This window comes from Eptesicus fuscus, chromosome 12, assembly GCF_027574615.1.
Source record: "Eptesicus fuscus isolate TK198812 chromosome 12, DD_ASM_mEF_20220401, whole genome shotgun sequence".
In the NCBI taxonomy this organism is placed as follows: domain Eukaryota; kingdom Metazoa; phylum Chordata; class Mammalia; order Chiroptera; family Vespertilionidae; genus Eptesicus; species Eptesicus fuscus.
This window is the reverse complement of record NC_072484.1, coordinates 2,385,042-2,391,041: the sequence shown is the minus strand read 5'-3', so window position 1 is coordinate 2,391,041 and position 6,000 is coordinate 2,385,042.

Here is a 6,000-nt window from a genome sequence, read left to right as displayed (position 1 = left end):
TCTATGGCTTTTTTTTTTTTATAGAGCAATAATGAACTCACAGAAAGAGAAACAAAAAGCAATCTCATTTAATATTGCCACAAAAAAAATTAAGATACCTAGGAATAAACTTAACTAAGGAGGTAAAAGACCTGTACTCAGAAAACTACAGGACACTGAAAAAAGAGATAGAGGAAGATGTAAACAAGTGGAAGGATATACCGTGTTCATGGATTGGTAGAATCAACATCATTAAATGTCCATACTACCCAAAGCAATCTACAGATTCAATGCAATGCCTATTAAAATACCAACAGCATATTTCACAGATCTAGAACAAATACTTCAAAAATTTATATGGAATAGCTGCAGTAATCCTGAGAAAGAAGAACAAAGTTGGAGGATCACAATACCACATATCAAGCTATATTCAAATCCACTGTTCTCAAAACAGCCTGGTACTGGCACCAGAACAAACATACAAACCAATGGAACTGAAAGAGAACCCAGAAATTGACCCAAGCCATTATGCTCAATTAATATTTGACAAAGGATTCAAGAGCATACAATGGAGTCAATATAGTCTCTTCAATAAATGGTGCTGGGAAATTGGACAGATACATGCAAAAAAATTAAACTAGACCACCAGCTTACACCATACACAAGAATAAACTCAAAATGGATAAAGGACTTAAATGTAAGATAGGAAACAATAAAAATCTTAGAAGAATTCATAGTCAGTAATGTATCAGACATATCTCATAGCAATATCTTTACCGATACATCTCTTAGGGCAATGGAAACTAAGGAGAAAATAAACAAATGGGACTAGATCAAAATGAAAAGCTTCTGCACGTCAACAAAAAGGGAGCCACTGTATGGAAGAACATATTTGGCAATGATACATCTGATGAAGGGTTAATATCCAGAATATATAAGGGACTCATAAAACTTAACAAAAGGAAGACAAACAATCCAATTAAAAAATGGGCAAAGGACCTAAATAGACACTTCTCCAAAATGGACATACAGATGGTCAAGAGACATATGAAAAATGCTTAAAGTCACTGATCATCAGAGAGATGCAAATTAAAATGACAATGAGGTATCACCTTACACCTGTCAGAATGGCTACCATCAACAAATCAACCAATGACAAATGCTGGTGAGGATGTGGAGAAAAGGGAACCCTCCTGCACTGCTGGTGGGAATGCAGACTGGTGCAGCCACTATGGAAAACATTATGGAGTTTCCTCAAAAAGTTAAAAATGGAACTCAATTTGACCCAATAATCCCACTTCTAGGAATATATCCCAAGAAATCAGAAACACCAATCAGAAAGACTATATGCACCCCTATGTTCATAGCAATGCAATTTACAACGGCTAAGATTTGGAAACAGCCTAAGTGCCCATCAGCAGATGAGTGGATTAGAAAACTGTGGTACATCTGCACAATGGAATACTATGCTGCGGTAAAAAAGAAAGAACTCTTACCATTTGTAACAGCATGGATGGATCTGGAGAGTATTATGCTAAGCAAAATAAGCCAGTCATAGAAGGATAAATATCACATGATCTCACTCATTTGTGGAATATAATGAACAACATAAACTGATGAACAAAAATAGATCCAGAGTCATAGAGGCAATGAACAGACCATCAAACCTCAGAGGGAAGGCAGGGGAGGGTGGGTTGGGGTGGGGTGGGGGGTAAGAGATCAACCAAAGGAGTTTTACACACATATGCATAACCAATGGACACAGACTACAGGATGATGAAGGCCTGGGCTGGGGGCGGGGGTGGGCTGGGAAAGGTCAATGGGGGGGGAAAAGGGGACACATGTAAAAGTTTCAACAGTAATAAATTTAAAATTTTAAAAAAAGTAAGCCACAGCGGTTCGAAGCCATAAACTTTCCCTTCACGGGCCATTCACACTGTGGGCCATTCAGCCTGCCTGTAGCCTGTGCATACAGCACTCGCTGCCCAGGGCTCGCCTCTGGAACTTAGCGCGCCCACAAACTTCCACCGGGCAAGGGGGTGAGGTAGGTTTTCCGGGGGGCTGTGGGGAATGTCCCCACAAAAGGAAGAGGCAGCCCGGCACACCACGTCCCTGGAGCCTCACTGTGAGCTCTGTCCCCTGCCTCCCACCCAAACACACACGTGTCAAAAACATGACAGCCTTTACCCTGAAGCAGAGGCATGGTTTTCCTCTTGACGTCTTGGCACTGGGCATGCGGGAGTGGCAAGGACTGATGCCACACCAGTGTGTGCTGGCTGCACCACCTCCCCCGCCACAGCCCTGAGCATGGAGATCAAAGGGACCAGGCCTCACCTCCTGCCAGCCCTAGGCCCTGACCAACGACTGGGAATTCCGTTTCCCAGTGCCAGGTTCTGGGGCAATGGTTCCTGCTGCCATATGCTAGGCTCGCCCAAAATAGAATCGAGTGTTAGCTAAAGGTCCATCAGCTTGTCACGTGCAAAATAAGCGATATATACCAGCAGGCGGGTCCAAGCAGAATACAGGAAGTAATTGCCATGCTGAGAGCTGTGCCCCTTTCAGACTCCATGCTCCTGACCCCCCTTTCCCCTCCCCTAGCAGAGCTGCCTCCAGGACTCACCACCTGTGACCACCTGCTTGCAGACCAGGACCCAGGCCAGTGGAGCTCTCTCGGAGCTCCCTGTCTAGAAGGGGGCATATTTAATCATCAGGACCCTTCAGGGCCAAGAACACCAGGGAGGCAGGAATGAGGCACCGCCCCAACCCACCCCTGCAGTCTCTTCTCAACACAGAGGGGTCAGACCACGTCACTCATCTGCCCTAAAGCCCTCCTCCAACTGCCCATTGCACTCACAGCAAGACAGATTCTTCCACCAGCCCGCAAGGTCCCTCGCTGCCACCCACTGCACCGTCTTCCTCTCTCCCTTCCACTTCCAGTCCCTCTCTCTCTGCCCTGCCACACGGGCCTCCACTCACACGGGGCACGCAGTCATGGGGCCTCCTGCCTCAGGGCCTTTGCGCTTGCTGGGATGTGTTCTCAGACGGCTGCTTTCCCTCTGCTCATTCTGGCCTCACCGGAGCAGCCACTGCTCCTGGAAGCCTCCCGGGTACTCTTTCTGAGTGGCTGCTTACCTTTGGCTGTACCCATCCTTGAAGACACCAACCGTGATTGCTTTTGCACATGTCACTACTAGACTGCATGCTGCGGGGGGTCCAGACTGCTTGCTCACCTGTGGGTCCTCAGCGCCCAGCTGGTCAGTGAGCGAGGAAGGAATGAGGGAAACTCTGGCCTCTCCGTGTACAGAGGCTTAGAGTGTGTGGCGCGGCCCTGTCCGCAGGCCCTGCCTCCTGTCTCCTGCCTCCTCTCTTCCATGTTGAAAAGACTCAGCTCTCTCCCTTCTGACCCGTCCCTGCCCTGGCTCTGCCTTCCAGCGAGGCTCTTCTTGTGTGTCACCTCTGGCTCCTAGTGCTTCTGTCACTGGCCTTGTAGTTCCAGCTCACAGCCGGCAGTTCGATATTCAGCCAGAGCTGGAGCCACCTCTGCAGTCCCTGCTCTCCCTGCCCTTTGAGGGTGCTGCCAGGGGAGTCCAGTGGCCCCAGCCTCTGCATCTCCTCTCAGTCTCCTGTCAGAGTGGCCACCAGCTCCGGGTCCTTCCCTCGCCCTCTGCGTAGCCTCACACTGCCTCCAGGTGTTGACCTGGTATGACCACAGGTTCACGTCCCATGTGTTCCTGGCCCAGTGTTCTCAGCTCTACCCTGTGCGTGGCCCAGTGGCTGAAACCCCTGTTCCAGGAATCTTCCCAGGGTTCTATCTGTTTAGGTCAGAGTCGCACTTACTGCACTTTCATCACATTTAATGGTCTTTTACACCTCAAAGCGACCTGTACAGTAAATTGAGTTTATTCTGTTTAACAGATGAGGAAACCAAGAGTCACAGTGTTTCTGTCCATTCCACAAAATGCTGCTCGTGGTGGGAGGGGAGGATGTCTGGAGGTCTTTTGAGCAGAATGCTGTCCCTGCACGTCACCTTCGTGTTCCTTCCTTGTGAGTGCCTGCAAGTGAGTGTGGGCCTGTGGGCACCGATGGCCTGTGGCACTCTTTCCTGAGGTCAGTCAGGAGTGAAACCCAGCACCCCACCCTGTTTCAGGGGGAGCTTCCTCTCCTTCTTCCCCTGTCATCTTCTATACCTTGGACTTCCTGAGTGTATTGAACCCTTAATAAGACAGTCAATGGATTCATTTAAGAATGAGAGAAGGTGTCTTAGTTATCCTAATATATAAAAAGCCAGGGGCCATCATGAACAGATGGAGGACTGAACACAAGCTGTGTGGGGCAACAAAGCTGGCAGGGGGTTTAGTGAGGGACAACCAAACGACTGAATAGCAGGCTGTGTGGGGTGACCAGGCCAGCAGGGGGGACAGTGAGTGGTGACCAGGCCAGCACGGGGGGCAGTTAGGGGTAATCAGGCTGGCAGGGGCATCATTTGGGGGCAACTGTGCCAGCAGGGGGTGCAGTAAGGGGGGACCAGGCTGGCGGGGGGGGTGGGCAGTTGGGAGCGACCAGGCCAGCAGGGGGAGAAGTTAGGGGCAACCAAGCTGGCAGTGGGGGCAGTTAGGGGTGACCAGGCCAGCAGGCAGAGGTGGTTAGGGGTGATCAGGCTGGCAGGGGGAGCAGTTAGGGATGATCAGGCAGGCAGGCAGGTGAGCAGTTAGGAGCCAATGGTCCAGGATTGTGAGAGAAGTGTCCAAAAGGACACCCCTAAACCGGCCTAAACCGGCCTAAACTGACAGTTGGACATCTCCCAAGGGTTCCCGATTGGAGAGGGTGCAGGCTGGGCTGTGGGGACCCTCTGCCCCCCGTGCATGAATTTCGTGCACCAGGCCTCTAGTATATATATATATATGTAGATAGATAGATAATATGCAAATTAGGCCAGGACACTATAACGAGTCATGACCAGACCATTAGCTCTTTATTAACTCCTATGCATGGTGCGGGGCATTGATCCAGAGACAGGTGGTAGCAGGGAGGTGAGAGAAGGCGGAACCAGCCTCAGGCGACTCGAGGGTGGGCGGCACCACAGAAGAAGACAGAAGGGAGAAGGTGAGAAGGTCAGCGCTGTGGGAGAAGGCAGAAGGGAGAAGGTGAAAAGGCCGGCATTGCAGGAGAAGGTGAGAAGGCCAGCACTGTGGGAGAAGGCAGAATGGAGAAGGTGAGAAGGCCAGCGCTGTGGGAGAAGGCAGAATGGAGAAGGTGAGAAGGCCAGCGCTGTGGGAGAAGGCAGAAGGGAGAAGGTGAGAAGGCCGGCGCTGTGGGAGAAGGCAGAAGGGAGAAGGTGAGAAGGCCGGCACTGTGGGAGAAGGCAGAAGGGAGAAGGTGAGAAGGCCAGCACTGTGGGAGAAGGCAGAAGGGAGAAGGTGAGAAGGCTGGCACTGTGGGAGACGGCAGAAGGGAGAAGATGAGAAGGCCAGCATTGCAGGAGAAGGTGAGAAGGCCAGCGCCGTGCAAGAGAAGGCAGAATGGAGAAGGCAGAAGGGAGAAGGTGGCAGTTAGGCAGGGTGATCAGGCCAGAAGGGGAGAGCAGATAGGCAGTTAGGCAGGGTGATCAAGCCAGGATGGGAGAGCAGATAGGCTGTTAGGGGAATCAGGCCAGGAGGGGAACAGTTAGGGGCATTAGGCAGGTAAGCAGTTAGGAGCCAGTTGTTCCAGATTATGAGAAGGATTCCATATTGGAGAGGGTGCAGGCTGGGCTGAGGGACACCCACCCCCCCGACCCCTGTGCATGAATTTCATGCACCTAGCCTCTAGTCTATACTAATAATAGAGGAATATGTAAATTGTCCAGGACGCTGTCACATAACTACCAATCAGGATGGGCGCGGGGCCGCGGCAGAAAGCTCTCATCATGCCTGTGCCAGGGTTCTGAAGGGTGCAGAGAGGAAGGGAGAGCAGACAGGCAGTTAGGGGGATCAGGCCAGGAGGGGAGAGCAGTTAGGCAGTTAGGGGAATCAGGCCAGGAGG